At 44.3% G+C, this 15,750-nt stretch overlaps 1 non-coding gene across 1 annotated transcript; it reads left to right on the plus strand.

The window, feature by feature from the left end:
• The first annotated feature begins 1,012 nt into the window (after window positions 1–1,012).
• Window positions 1,013–1,085, plus strand: TRNAK-CUU (transfer RNA lysine (anticodon CUU)). The gene has a single exon. It is a non-coding gene; the product is annotated as a tRNA-Lys (tRNA).
• The last annotated feature ends 14,665 nt before the right edge of the window (window positions 1,086–15,750 follow it).

Below are 15,750 nucleotides of genomic sequence, written 5' to 3' on the forward strand. Positions count from 1 at the left end.
CTAAGAAAAGACAGTTTTAGCAGGTTAAGCAACTAGTTCACTTTTGCCCAGCTGGGAAGTAGGCAGGGTTGCCAGGGAAAATGCTGGCACAGGCATTTCAGGCATGAGCCATCGTGTGAGCCAACGTCAAAAACATGCCTGTGGCAGACAGCCAAGTCCTGCTGGGAACTGCCTGTTGTCTAGGGTGGCTGGAACACGGGGTGATGGCGGAGTGAGGCAGGAGATGAGGCAGAAAAGTGGGCACTCGTGCCCGCAGACTGGAGCAGGGACCTCGGTGCTGTAAGGTCCCCTTCAGCAGCCAGGAAGGAGGAGCCCAGGAACCTGGTGCGTGACCAGAGCAGTGCAGGCGAGTGGGGCCTCTGTCTTCCTACATTTATGTCCCCAGCATTGCTGTGGCTTTCTACCCCTTAGGGTTGCTATGCCTGCCGGAAGGGAAGGCCTCTCAGCTGTCGGACTCTAAAATCCAAGGAATTGGGCTAAAGCTTCCAATTAGTCATCAGCAGTGTTTAAGTCATCAGCTGGTTTTTTAATTTCTTTAATTTTTTAAAATGTTTATTTATGTTTACAAGAGAGAGACTGAGTATGAGCTTGGGGGAGGGGGAGCAGAGAGAGAAGGAGACAGAATCTGAAGCAGGCTCTGAGCTGTCAGCACAGAGCCTGACTGGGGCTCGAACCCACAGACTGTGAGATCATGACCTGAGCCGAAGTCAGACGCTTAACCGACTGAGCCCCCCAGGTGCCCCAGTCATCAGCTGTTTTAAGGCGAAAACAAAAAACAACAAAAAATCCCCACTCCAACCCAAACCTTATATTTTATAGCAAATCCGAGAAGAAAATGGCATTATAGCATAAGCTTTGACCCTAGAGAAGAACAAATAGAAACACATCTCCACTGAACAAACAGAACCAGGTGCTGGCACTTTGCATATCTTCCCCCTCCAACCCCAGCAACTATTTTTTAAAAAAACTTATTGTTATGAAAAGAAAATCTACAGAAGTAGAAAATTGGGGTGCCTAGCTGGCTCAGTCGGTAAAGCATGAGACTCTTAATCTCAGGGTTGTGAGTTCGAGCCCCATACTGGGCATGGAGCCCACTTTAAAAAAAGAAGCAAAAAATAGTGTTATGAACCCCCCATGCTTCCCTCAACCCACAATTCTTAGCCAGTAGTCAACCTGGTTTAATCTGTACTTGTGGTCCCCACCAGGTATTTCTTTGTTGTTAAACACTTTTTATTTAGATAATTTCAGGGCTACTGAAAAACTACAAGAATAGTCTCACAAACATCTGTATCAGTGATTAACCGATTTTTCCCACCTTCATTGAGGTATAATTGACATATAACATTATGTAAGTTTGAGTTAGGTAATGTGTTGATTTGATAATATTGCAAAAGGACTATGGCCATAGCATTAAATTAGATTCACCAATTAACATTTAGCCACATTTGCTTTATCTTTTCCCCTCCCCCCCCCTTTTTTTTTTTTTAAAAGAGAGAGTGTTCGAGCTGGGGGAGGGGCAGAGGAAAAGAGAGAATTCCAAGAAGGCTCCATGCTTAGCATGGACCCCACAACCCTGGGAGCATGACCTGAACAGAAATCAAGAGTCAGACACTCAACTGACTGAGCCAACCCAGGTGCCCCTCTTCTCACTTTCTTTTTATTTATATGAGAATTGCAGAGCATTCCTATATTAAAGTTCAGGAACCTAGGGTTTAGAGAGGTAAATAAGTAGGATGAGCAGTTTACTGGGACCGGAATGGAACCACATGCTAGTTGTAATCTTTTCTCCCCGTTTTGTTCTTTGTGGCTTTGATTCTTTTGAAACCTTCCCTTATCTGTATTTTGTCCTCTGCCTGCAGTTAGATTTTTTTTTTTATTTAAGATTTTAATTTTAAGTAATCTCTACATCCAAGGTGGGGCTCGAACCCACAACCCCAAGATCCAGAGTCACATGCCCCACCCACTGAGCCAGCCAGGCCACCCTTGTAGTCAGGTTTCTAATGCTGCCTTCAGTGTCTCTTCCTTTCCTTTACCACTTGCTGGTCTTCATCCAGATGGCCTCAATGCTTCTCCAGTCTTCACTCCATGGTGGTCTCATCCCTGCCCACCTGACTCTACATGGTTCTGTCTTTGAACTCTAGACTCAGATGTTCCTTTCCCTTCTGGATGTTTCTGCTAGATGTCCCAGAAACCCCTCATAGCGCCGTCTAACACTGAGCTCATGACTCCTCACTACCCAACCACTATTCAAGACCCTTCCCTCCCCCCCCCCCCCCGCCTCGGTTTCCCTTCCATCTCCTGTGCTGTCTGAACCGTCTCTGGCACTTTCCCGCGCCCACCCCCTAGCCATTGAGCCAAACTGTCTCTTTATCTCCATTGCCCCTACCCTGATCCCAGGCTCCTCCTTCCTTCCTGGACCCCATAGACGGTTCTCTAGCTGGTCTCCCTACATCCACCTGGCTAGCCCTCAGTGGAATCCCTGGAGCAGAGACAAGTGACCCCGTCAGAATGCAGTTCTGACCTTGTCAAAGGCAAATCCAGTTTAGCCACCCAGCTCTGTCCCTTCCCAGGGTGCAGAACCCTTCAGTGACCTATTGCTTTTTGGATCTAGACCCACATCCCCTGAGTGAGCAAGGCTTATGAGGCCCTTCTCGGCTTGGCTCCTGCTCACCCCTCCAGGATGGGCAGCTCCCAGCCCACTGCCCAGTCCTGTGGGTTCCAGCTACAGTCCTCCCTCTCACTTGGGAGCCTTTGACAGGCTCTTCCCTCCACCTGAGTGCTCCCTTCCCTCCCCTTACCCACCAAGTCCTGTTCTTCAGACCTTAGCAGCTACCCCTTCTTGGCCTCACCTCATTCTCAGGGTTGCTCTCCTCCCCAGGGGGCCGGCTCTCCCCTTGTGCAGTATCACAACCCTTGTGATATTTTACTGGTGTGATTCTTTGTCCATTTTCTCACCTGGAACTGTAAGGTCTGTGGAAAGAGGCTATGTCTTCCTTTGCTGATCCTTGTGGTGCCAGGCACATAGAAGGTATTGAATAATTACTTCCTGAATGAGTGAATGAGTTAATACTGAGCAACAAACAGCGCTCATTTCGGCGAACCAACGTTAATAACTAATTACTTAGCACTGTTACTGCCATCTAGTGGCAACTCATGTTATTATCCCGCTGGGCCCATCGTCAATGATTGCCCTTCACGGTCACTCTGCTCCTGGCACAGAAGGAAATCAATACACGAATAAGAATAATAGATACTTGTTGCGCGCTGGCCTTGCTTCAAGTACTGTAAGAGACATGTGAAAAGACTGCCTACTTGATGCCTGAGCAAAGCGGTCTGTCCAGGGTCAGGGGCTAGAGGGAAGACCCTTCATTCAACACCAGGAAACAGAGCCTGTGTTTTTTAACTCTGCCTCACTGCTTCTGCATTTCTGCCACTTAGCATATGAATTCTACCCATAGGACAACTGGGATTGTTGTAGTGGTTGCAGAGGGCTTGAACAAAACCCTCTTTAATGGCAGGAAACATATTTTGGAACTAGAGAGGGTACTCTGGGGCTCTTCAGATTTCAATAAAACGTCTGAATTCCCGGAGGGTTGCTAATGCTGCGGCCGGGGACCTGTGAGTGCTCTCATTTCGAAGGCCCCTGGGCTATTGGATATGCAGTCTTTCTTGGGGGTTCACAGATACTTTTTCTTGGCCTGTATTTCCTAGGCTTTTGGACTTTTTGGCCTAGAAAGCTCTGGTCTTTAAGTCTCTCCAAAGCCTTAGATAAGTCTTTACAAAGCCTCAGATCTTTCATGGAGTACATTTTGAAACAATCTTCCGAAAGCACACTTGAGATCTATGGTAAACATTAATTATATGTACACCAGCTGTCTCAAATGGTTTTTGAAACAAGGGAGAACATATATGAAGTGTATGAAACAGTTGTACTTTGTGTTATGTTCCTGAAAACTTCATGCAAGTACATTTTGGATGGGCAGGTAAATTTGATGTATATATTTTTAATGTTTATTTATTTTTGAGAGAGAGAGAAAGTGTGGAGGAGTGGCAGAGAGAGAGGGTGGTGGCGGGGGTGGGGTGGGTGGTGGGGAAGAGAGAGGATCCAGTGTGGTTCTGCGAAGACAGCGGGGAGCCTGATGTGGGGCTCGAACTCACGAACTCACGAGCAGAGCTGTGAGATCATGACCTGAGCTGAAGTCAGACGCTTCAGCTCTGAGCCACCCAGGTGCCCCAATAATGTTATCTATGTCAAATAAAGTAAAGGGAGCCACAGTGTTAACTTTTACTGGCAAGTTGGGTGGAGAAGTAAGATGCGTACTATTTAAAAGAGATCTGTGGTGAATTCTGTTGTAGAGAATGGTTTTAAATGTGAACTTTCAGGGCACCTGCGTGGCTTAGTTGGTTGTGTCCAACTTCTCAGGTCATGGTCTCATGGTTCGTGGGTTCGAGCCCCACATCGGGCTCTGTGCTGACAGCTCAGAGCCTGGAGCCTGCTTCGGATTCTGTGTCTCCCTCTCTGTCTGTCCCTCCCCCACTTGTGTGCATGCTCTCTCTCTTTCTCTCTCTCAAAAATATTAAATAAACGTTAAAAAAAATTTTAAATGTGAACTTGCGTCAGAATCACCTCTGCTTGTTAAAGCATAGGTTGTTGAGGCCCCACCCCCAGAGTGTCTGACTCAGTGGGGCTGGGAGAGAGCCAGAGAATTTGCATTTCTAACCAGCTCCCAGGGGATGCTAATGTAGTTGGTCTAGAGACCACACTTTGAAAACTACTTGAGCAGTGAATTATACCCTAATTGATTGCAGTTCTGTTTCCTTTCTGTCTTTTCCCGGCAGGTCAAGATCCACCAACCTTCACTGTTACTCTTCCCCCGATGGAGGAAAACAGGACGGAGGGATTCTCCGTCAGCTTCAGTCTCTGTCCAGCCTCCACCTGGAAGCCACAGTTCTGCTAACACGCAGGTCAGGTAGTTGATGTTGCCCCAAACCTTTCAGGATAATCATTTATTCTCACAGAATAAAATCTCTCCTTTAGTACGATGCCCGAGGCCTTTATATCTGGCCCCTCCTTACCTCTCTATCCTTTTTCCTCTAATGTGGCATTCTGGTTTTTCACATTCTGAACTTTCTACTCGAGGCATTTCTTTGGCTACTTAATTCCCTTTTGTGTTCCTCAACCTGAGGATAAAACTGCCTAACTGTCTGATCCTGGCATACGTAGGTTTAAGGGATGACTGAACAAATGCATGAATGAATAAATGAATACATAAGAGGACAGAAAATGGATTCCCCCCCCCCAAATGTTTATTTGTTTATTTTGAGAGAGAGCGAGCATGAGCAGGACAGGGGCAGAGACAAAAGGAGAGAGAGGCTTCCAAGCAGGCTCCACGCGGTAAATGCAGAGCCCGATGCGGGGCTTGATCCTACGAACTGTGAGATCATGACCTGAGCCGAAATCAAGAGTCAGACCCTCAACTGACTGAGCCACCCAGGCGCCCCAAGAAAATGGGTTTTTAAAAATTGTGGTAAAATACACATAACATACAACTTACAATCTTAAGCATTTCTCAGCGTACAGTTCAGTGGCATTAAGTGTGGTTATACTGTTGTCCCATCATCACTGCCATCCGTCTCCGGAACATTTTTCACCTTGTGAAACTGAAGCTCTGTGCCCATTATCCACCAAGTCTCTACTTCCTTCTCCCCCCCACTTCTGGTCACTACCATTTGGCTTTCCGTCTCTACGGGTTTGACTTCTTTAGGTTCGGTGGGATCATGCAGGACTGGTCCTTTTCTGACTGGCTTCCTTCACTCAGCATAATGCCCTCAAGGATCATGCATGTTATCGCATGTGTCCGAATGTCCTTTTTTTTTTTTTAAGTTTTTTTTTTTTTTTTTTAACGTTTATTTATTTTTGAGACAGAGAGAGACAGAGCATGAATGGTGGCGGGGCGGAGAGAGAGGGAGACACAGAATGGGAAGCAGGCTCCAGGCTCTGAGCCATCAGCCCAGAGCCCGACACGGGGCTCGAACTCACGGACCGCGAGATCATGACCTGAGCTGAAGTCGGACGCTTAACCGACTGAGCCACCCAGGCGCTCCAGTCCTTTTTTTTTTTTTAATGTTTATTTATTTTTGAGAGAGACTGTGCATATGTGAGCGTGTGAGCAGGGGAGGGGCAGAGAGAGGGGGACTGAAGATCTGAAGCAGGCTCTGTGCTGATAGCAGACAGCCCCACGTGGGGCTCGAACCCACAAACCGTGAGATCATGACCTGAGCTGAAGTCGGACACTTAACTGACTGAGCCACCCAGGTGCCTCTGAATGTCCTTTTTTTCTTTTTTCTTTTTTTAAGGTTGGATAATATTCCATTGTAGGTATTTACTGCCTTTTGTTTATCCTTTTGTACAGAGGATAGATTTTTATACCAGGATTTAATTTTCAGCACTGTTTGAAGTAGCAAAAGGTTGGAAGCCATTTAAATGTCTGTGTGTAGGGGATCAGTGATATAAAGTAGACATAACCTCACAGTGGAATAACAAAAAATGGGGCCTCTCCTGAACTGGTACAGAATAGTCACCAAAATAGAACATTACAGTGTTGAAAACAGTATAGACTGTTTTACTTTTGGTGTAATACCAAAAAAAAAAAAAAAAAAATTCCAAAACAGGGCATATGTACATAGTCGCCAGAGGCTGTGTCTGGGGGAGAGAACCAGATGATGTACTTTTTGCTATGTGCCTTCCCTTCCCCCCCATGTGCTCTTTGATATCTTTTGCATTTTGTACCAAGCGTTATGTATTTCCTCTTTAAAAATGTTGAAAAGAATGCAAATAACAGTGTCCGGAGGGAAAAGTGATTAATTTCCTGCAGATCTTACATAAGGAAGGATGCTTTGTGCTTACAAATAATTATTAAATTAAGTCAGTAAGAAAGACTTAAATTAAATTAAACTTGGTTGGTTAATTCTCTTGACTCTCAGTAGAGATTAACAACGGATCTGATTCTTTGACTACCCCAGGGATTTTTTAATAACTGAATGTTATCAGCAGTTTGGGGATCAGATCTATGCAGTACTCAGAGACTGACCTGAAAAAGCTCCATCCAAATGAATTTAAGGACAAAGCCTTGACTTGATGCACTGCTCCTCTTTTTTTTTTTTTTTTTAATTTCTTACAGTTTATTTATTTTGAAAGAGTATGAGTCGGGGAGGGGCAGAGAGAGAGAATTCCAAACAGGCTCCACGCTGCCAACACAGAACCCAATGTGGGGCTCGAACTCATGTGAGCTCATGACCTGATCTGAAAACCAAGAGTCGTTTAGCTGACTGAGCCACCCAGACATCCCTTAGATTTTTTTTTTAGTGTTTATTTATTTTTGAGAGAGAGAGAGAGACAGAGAGCACAAGCAGGGGAGGGGCAGAGAGAGGGAGACACAGAATCTGAAGCAGGCATCAAGCTCTGAACTGTCAGCACAGAGCCCGATGCTGGGCTCCAACTCATGAACCCTGGGATCATGACCTGAGCCGAAGTTGGACGCTTAACCAACTGAGCCACCCAGGCACCCCTGATGCATTGCTCTTCTTAACGGCTATTCAAGTGCAGGCTTCCAAGGGAACACTCCTTCACAGCTATCTAAAGCTTCAAGGAAAACTGCTTTTAGATGAATTTGATAGCCCTGTCTGAATAAATGCTTACGTCTGAATCCAAAGGGGTTGGTGTCTCCAGATCAGGGTCCATGGATAGGCCTTTTCATAGAACGAATATTTGTTCATAACGGAGGTATCTGAGTTAATCAGCATTTGCATTATGGGCTCCTCAGTGCCTAAGCAATGCAGGCATACCTTCAAAACTGTGAGATTATCTGGGGGCACTTGGGGGGGCTCAGTCAGTTCAGAGTCCAACTTCAGCTCAGGTCGTGATCTCACAGTTCATGAGTTCAAGCCCCACATCTGGGCTCTGTGCTAACACTGCGGAGCCTGGAGCCGGCTTCAGATTCTGTATCTCCCTCTCTCTCTACCCCTCCCCCACTCACGTTCTGTTTCTCTCTTCTCAAAAATAAGTAAACATTAAAAAGAAAAGGGGCGCCTAGGTGGCGCAGTCGGTTAAGCGTCCGACTTCAGCCAGGTCACGATCTCGCGGTCTGTGAGTTCGAGCCCCGCGTCGGGCTCTGGGCTGATGGCTCGGAGCCTGGAGCCTGTTTCCGATTCTGTGTCTCCCTCTCTCTCTGCCCCTCCCCCGTTCATGCTCGGTCTCTCTCTGTCCCAAAAATAAATAAAAACGTTGAAAAAAAAATTTAAAAAAAAAAAAAAAAAAAAGAAAAAAAAAAGCTGTGAGATTATTCAATCCTTGCTCTCAGATGTAAGATCATGCTAGCACCTTAACACCGAGACAGATGGCCCTGGACATTCATTACCAATGACAATTTTTGTTTCAAATATTCCCATTGATAAAAAGGTAATCATCATGTGCCTGGCTTCTGAAGAAATATGCTTGGAAATTCTGTATAATTGGTGTGGCTGTGATGATTCTGGATATCACTAATAATGGCTTACATTTCTATAGCTCCTTCCTACTTCTCAGTGACTCTTCATTGGTCTCAAAGCAAAGAGTCCTTCCGCAGGCACCGAGGGTTTTCAGGATCTGATCCCGATCCTGTCTGTCTGATCCTGTCTCTTCATACCCCTGCACCTTCTGTAATATCTTCTCCAGCTGTCCCCAAGTGTTCTTTTGTTTGTGTTTGCTGGACTTTGAACTCCTGTGGGCAGTGGGTCTCCAGAGCCCTCCGGCATTGTGTCAGCATCTTTTGGGGGGCTGGTTAAGGCAGGGCGTTAGGCCCCACTCCAGAGTTTCTGATTCAGTAGGTGAGGCGTAGACCTGAGAATTTTGTTTTTAAAGAAGCACCTACTTGATGATGATGGTTGTGGTCTGGGGACTACCCTGTGATGACCTCTGCTCTGGGGGAAAGGACTGGGCTTTCTTTCTTCCTTTCTGTGTCTATAGCGTCTGCGCCATCTTGGTGCGTGTTGGGAGTCAGCAGGTATTGGTGTTGAATGAATGAGTGCAAAGACAGTTATGTTGGGTACTGTGTACACTGGGTGTTTCCAGTAATACACCAGAGGGAAATCTGAACAGTGTCAGTGAACTGATGACGAAGACGGTGAGGGAAGAGGCAGTGCCGGGTACACAGGAAGAACTCAGTAAGCACAGGGAAAAAGAGGAGGGAAAAGTGTAGGTAAGGTGTGAGGGAAGTCAAGAGTGAGGAGGTGAGGGAGATAGATTCTTTGTACCTCCAGAAGTTGAGCCCTAACACGTTAATTTTGTAACGTTTCTTATTTTCTTAAAAAATTTTTTTTTATTATTTTTTTGCTTTAGAAAGAGAGAGTGAGAGAGCATGAGTGGGGGAGAGGGGCAGAGGGAGAGAGAGAGAGAATCTCAGGCAGGCTTCACGCTAAGCCCAGAGCCCAAGGCTCAATCCCATGACCCTGGGATCATGATCTGAGCTGAAATCAGGAGTTGGACGCTCAGCCAACTGTGAGCCACCCAGGTGCCCAACATTTCTTCTTTTCTTCTTAAGATTTGTTTTTTTTAATGCTTATTTATTTTGAGAGAGAGAGAGACAGTGTGAGTCGGGGGGGGGGTAGGAAGAGAGAGGGAGACATAGAATCCAAAGCAGGCTCCAGGCTCTGAGTTGTCAGCACAGAGCCCGACGTGGGGCTCAAACCCATGAACCACGAGATCATAACCTGAGCCAAAGTCGGACACTTAACCAACTGAGCCACCCAGAGGCCCCAACATTTCTTATTTTCTAATGTAAACTTTTGTAGGCTGTAAACTTCCATCTAATTGATATTTTCTTAAATCCCGTATGTCTCAGGTTATAGTTATTTTGTTATGGTTCACTTCTACGTGTTTTGAGATTTCTATTATGATTTCTTCTTTGATGCATGAGTTATTTAGAAGTGTATCTTACATTTCCAGTCATGGGGTTTTCTTGTTATCTTTGTGTAATTGCAAACTGCATTGTGTCCAAGCACGTCGTCAGTATGGTGTCATTTTTTTGAGGTAATCCTACTGGCCTATCATGGGGCTGCTTTTTGTAGATGTTTCATGTGTGCTTGAAAACAATGTGCTTTCCCCATTTGCTGGACGCTGTGGTCTATGTACGTCCCCTGGACCAAACTTAACAATGGAACCGTCTTTATTCATGTGATTGTTAATATAGTTCCACCATTTTTTGGGCAGCTTGATCTCTTTAAAAGAGGAATGTCAGAATCTCTCACTTGATGGTGGATTTATCAAGTTCTCCTTGCAGCTGTGTTAATTTTTGCTTTGTATGTTAGGTGCATACAAAGTTAGACTCATGTTTTTCTGATGAATGCAATCTTTTATTATCATGATCTTTGTTTCCAGCCTGTTTTGTCCGATGGTACAGCAACATCAGCTTTCTTATAGTTAGTGTTAGCCTGCTGTATTATTTTTGATCTCGGGCTTTTCACCTTTCTCTGTATGTCTTCTCTCCCTCCCTCCCTCCCTCCTTCCCCCTGTCTCTCTTTTGAGGGGGATGGCTTCTCTTTAAAATAGCAGGTATAACCTTTTGATTGTTGTTACAAAATCCAGTCTGAAAAATCATTTTTTTTTAATTGGAAAGTTTTGCCCTTTATTATAATTGCCGATATATTTAGATTTTTTTCCTATCATCTTATTAAAATCTGTATTTCCTTTTTTTTTTTTTGGCTCCTCCCCTTTCACTATCACCTACCTTTCTTCCTTCTTTTGGGTGATAGATGGTTTTGTTTTCCCCCTTATTCTAGTACACCCTACTTCCAGATATTTGGACATTCTGTGTCAATATAAAAATATTCATTCTTTCTAGTGGTTACCCCAGATATTTTGATGTATATACTAAACAAAATTTATTTAAAGTTTGTTGGGGCTTCTGGGTGGCTCAGTCAGTTGAGTGTCTGACTCTTGATTTTGGCTCAGGTCATGACCCCAGGTTGTGGGTTCAAGCCTCGCATGGGGCTCTGCACTGAGTGAGGAACCTGCTTGGGATTGTCTCTCTTCCTCTCTCTCTGCCCCTCTCCTCCACTTGCTCACACTCTCCCAGAATTTTTTTTTAAAGTTTGTTAAAGAACAAAGATGAAGATCTAATTGGTTTTATCAAGTGATTCGCAAACTGGGAAGCACCCAGTCCAGTAAGTAGAAGGGAGCTCCAAGAAGTTGTACCAAATGGAAGGTTTTTATAAGATGGAGAGTACAGGAAGAAGGAAGTTATTAGCAGAAGAAAGGAAAGGATTATTTCAAGCTAGGTCACTTTCTCCAACAGGGAAGAGCAAAGGGTTTTATCATGCAGATTACCTCATCTTCTTCTCCGGGGAGTGGAGAGGGCCCGTGTGATAGTAACCTCGTTGGTGTTGACCAGAAAACTCCCGACTGCCTGGTTCGGACTATGTTTCTGGGGGAGGTTGAAATTGCAGTTAGGTTAGATATTAAGCCCCAGTTTAGTGACATGGCCTAGTATGAGTGACTCCATCTTGGGCGTGTTTTTCTTTCTTTTTTTTAAACAGGTTAATCAATTTCTTATCTTCCTTCAGATACAAAGCTCTTAGAATGTTTAGATCAGCATCTTCAAATTGGAGCATTCATGCATTTACATTATATATAGTATGGTGATTGTTTTACGGGAATCAATTTCCAGATCCTCTGTTTTCACATGCACTCTTTTCTAAAATTGATTTCCTGGCAGCCCCTTTGAGATGAAAGGACGGGGTTTTGTGTTTTTTTTTTTTTTTTTTCTTTTCTGGCTTCATCTTTCTTTCTTAATCTCCATTTTTCTCTCTGGCCCATCCTGAATCTAACTCTGGCACATTATGCTGAGTGTACAAGCCTTTAAGCTACCAACAAGGAGTTGACTAAAAAATATTGGTGTTAGGTTTGAGGTTGGCAATTTTTTTTTTTTAATATTTGAACTATATTTAATATTTATTTGTTATTTTAAAAAATGTTTATTTATTTTGAGAGACAGCACGTGTGAGTGGGGGATGGGTAGAGAGGGAGAGAGAGAATCCCAAGCAGGTATTCATGCTGATGCAGGGCTCTATCTAAAGAACTATGAGATCATGACCTGAGCTGAAATCAAGGTCAGATGCTTAACCAACCGAGCCACTCAGGCGCCCCTGAATAATTTTTTTAAAGTAGTCTATACACCCTACATGGGGCTTGAACTCATGACCCTGAAATCAAGAGTTGCATGCTCTATTGGATGAGCCAGCCAGGCTCCCCTTTTATGAATAATTTTGATGTTAGATCACATTGATGACAATTTAGCTAAACTGCTACGTAATATTACTACCTCAGCATCTTTTTGTTGTTGTTTAAGATTTTATTTGTTTATTATTTATTTATTTATTTTTTAACGTTTTTTATTATTTATTTTTGAGACAGAGAGAGACAGAGCATGAACAGGGGAGGGGCAGAGAGAGAGGGAGCCACAGAATCTGAAACAGGCTCCAGGCTCTGAGCTGTCAGCACAGAGCCCAATGCGGGGCTCGAACGCATGGACCGTGAGATCATGACCTGAGCTGAAGTCGGACGCTTAACCGACTGAGCTACCCAGGTGCCCCTAAGATTTTATTTTAAAGTAATCTCTATACCCAATGTGGGGCTTGATCTCACAACTCCGAGATCAAGAGTCCCACACTCCACCAACTGAGCCAGCCAGGTACCCATCAACATCATTTTGTGTGACCAACCTGACTGTATGGGCTGTGGGCTTGGCCTCTCCCTAGATGCCAGCCACACTCTCTGACCTCCTTTCCACCCTATGTGGCATCTCGGTATGCTAGATACCTCCTCCAGGACCAGTGAGACAAAATAACTTTGTCTCTTTTTCTAATTTTTATTTTTTTTAATGTTTATTTATTTTTGAGAGAGAGAGAGAGAGAGAGAGAGAGAGAGAGAGAGAGAATGAACAGAGGAGGGGTAGAGAGAGAGGGAGGCACAGAATCCTAAGCAGGCTCCAGGCTCTGAGCTGTCCGCACGGAGCCCAATGTGGGGCTTGAACCCATGGACCGTGAGATCATGACCCGAGCCAAAGTTGGACACTTAACCAACTGAGCCACCCAGGCTCCCCTAACTTTGTCTGTTTTAATTACCTTGTGGTATTTTGTTGAAGGAGGTTCACCTTCCACACCCTCAGGTTCTGCTTAACAAGTGTTGATTTAACCCAGTTGCAACGGGCATATAATTCCAAAAAGTTCAGGGGCTTGAATGACATTATTTTCACGATAACCCTTCCATATCCAGTTATGTATCTTAGTGCTCTCATCTATATAGGCAAAACTTAGAAATGAAACTGAGGTTGAATCTTTCTTATGCTGGCAATTATTAATGCTCATCCATGAATACATGAATTAATTGGAAATAAAACCAACCCATTTGTTTCATTAGTAGATACATTTTGGTAAAATTTTACTTTATACAATTAACAATTGTATGTCAAAATGTATATCTCTGTGTTGCATCAGTCAGTTGTGTACTAATCATAATTGTTATGGCAAGTCAAGCTGAAAAGATTTCTTTTTAACGTTAGCCTTATACAGAGAATACAAATGTTCAATTTATATTCATATTTTGGCCACTAAGCAGTCTGGCAGAGCAGTCTATAAAAGACTTTCAAGAATACAAATGGTTACATTAGAGTGCAGTTATATGGGGGAAATGGAAGAGAAATAATCAAGGGACAAAGGAAAGTTGTAAAGTAAGAAAGAGGCAGTCTCTGACATCTGGAGGCTACCCTGACACTAAGAGCTTGGCCTCTGTGTTGTTAGAAGCTGACCCAGGACTCCCTGCGAGGCTGTGGTGTCCTCCTGAGCAACATGATGATTTCATAGTTCACCAGCATCATGTAGGGTCATTCTTTGACCGTGGCGATGTGAGCCACAAAAGAAATAGGACTGTCTTATAATCTTGTCTAAGCATGGGCAAAAACAAGGTCACTGTGCAAACCAAAGTGATACTAAACATCCCTCTTGTCGATACCCCCTAGGAGGGCCCTCGTGATTCTCACTCTCCAGTGTCCATGCCTTGAGTGAGTGGGACCTGTAACTTGCTCCTAACAAACTGAATCTGATAAAGGTGATGGTTATTTTAAATTATTGGCAAAGTTGAAGGCATTTTGCAGATGTAATTAAGGTACCTGATCAGGTGATTTTGAATTCAAGAAAGGAAGACTTTCCTGGGTGGGCCTGACCTAATCAGGGTAGCCCTTTGGAAGAAGGTCTAGGCTTTCCCTGATAGTAGATGGTAGAGACTTCAGTAGCAGATACTCTCTTTTTTTTCGGCTTTGAAGAAACACATTGGCATGAATTCTATTCCTTCAAAGAAATGGATTCTACCAACAACTTGAGGGAGCTTGAAGATGAATTCTTCCCTAGTCCAGTCTCCAGATGAGAATGTAGCCTCCTGGCACTCGATTTCTAGCCTTGTGAGACCCCGAGCAGAGGACCTAGTTAGGTTACTCCACAACTTGACCCCCAGATGCTGAGATAATGGTGTTTAATAAACAGTTGCTAAATTTGTGGTAATTTGTCTGAAGCAATAGGAAACTAATATAAATCTGTTCTCCCAGCTACTATAAGTGATTGCTTCTGTATCATTTAAAGTGTTAGCTTTCCCTATTATTTTCTCCTTCTAGATAAGATTTATTTAACCCAACATAGAATTACTCCTGCTTCCTGACAGCATCTAATTCAGAGCAAAGCCCCGGTTCTTTGAAGTCTCCCTGAAAGTAACACAACCCCAAATCCTATGAGTCTTTTCTGATACCTTGTCACTGAGATGGCCTGCAGTTCCCCATGGTTAATGTTCTCCCTTGTTGCAATGAGTCTGTAAGCTCAAGTTGTTCATGGTCATCTTTGGCTGGAGGGCATTGATAAAGCTTTTGCTTTTTTTTTTTTTTTTTAAGTTTATTTATTTTTGAGATGGACAGAGACAGAACAAGTGGGGGAGGGGCAGAGAAAGAGGGAGAGAGAGAGAGAATCCTGAGCTACCACCACAGAGCCCGATGTGGGTTTCAAACTCACGAAACTATGAGATCATGACTTGAGCTGAAACCAAGAGTCAGACGCTTAACCAACTGAGCCACCCAGGTGCCCAAAGTGTGTGCTTTTTTTTTTTTTTTTTAATATTTATTTATTAAAAAAATTTTTTTTTTAACTTTTTTAAATTTTTGAGACAGAGAGAGACAGAGCATGAACAGGGGAGGGGCAGAGAGAGAGGGAGCCACAGAATCTGAAACAGGCTCCAGGCTCTGAGCTGTCAGCACAGAGCCCGACGCGGGGCTCGAACTCACGGACCGTGAGATCATGACCTGAGCCGAAGTTGGGCACTTAACTGACCAAGCCACCCAGGAGCCCCAATTTTTTAATTTTTTTTTAAAGTTTATTTATTTTTGAGACAGAGAGAGACAGAGCATGAACGGGGGAGGGGCAGAGAGAGAGGGAGACACAGAATCGGTAGCAGGCTCCAGGCTCTGAGCCATCAGCCCAGAGCCCCACGCGGGGCTCGAACTCATGGACTGCGAGATCATGACCTGAGCTGAAGTCGGATGCTTAACCGACTGAGCCACCCAGGCGCCCCAGTGTTTGTTTATTTTTGAGAGCGAGAATGAAAGACAGAACATGAGCAGGGAGGGGCAGAGAGATAGGGGGACACAGAATCCCAAGCAGGCTCCAGGCTCTGAGCTG

Source organism: Lynx rufus, unplaced genomic scaffold, assembly GCF_022079265.1.
Source record: "Lynx rufus isolate CCGP_SWC_20201006 ecotype Redwood Valley unplaced genomic scaffold, mLynRuf1.p SCAF_21, whole genome shotgun sequence".
Lineage (NCBI taxonomy): Eukaryota > Metazoa > Chordata > Mammalia > Carnivora > Felidae > Lynx > Lynx rufus.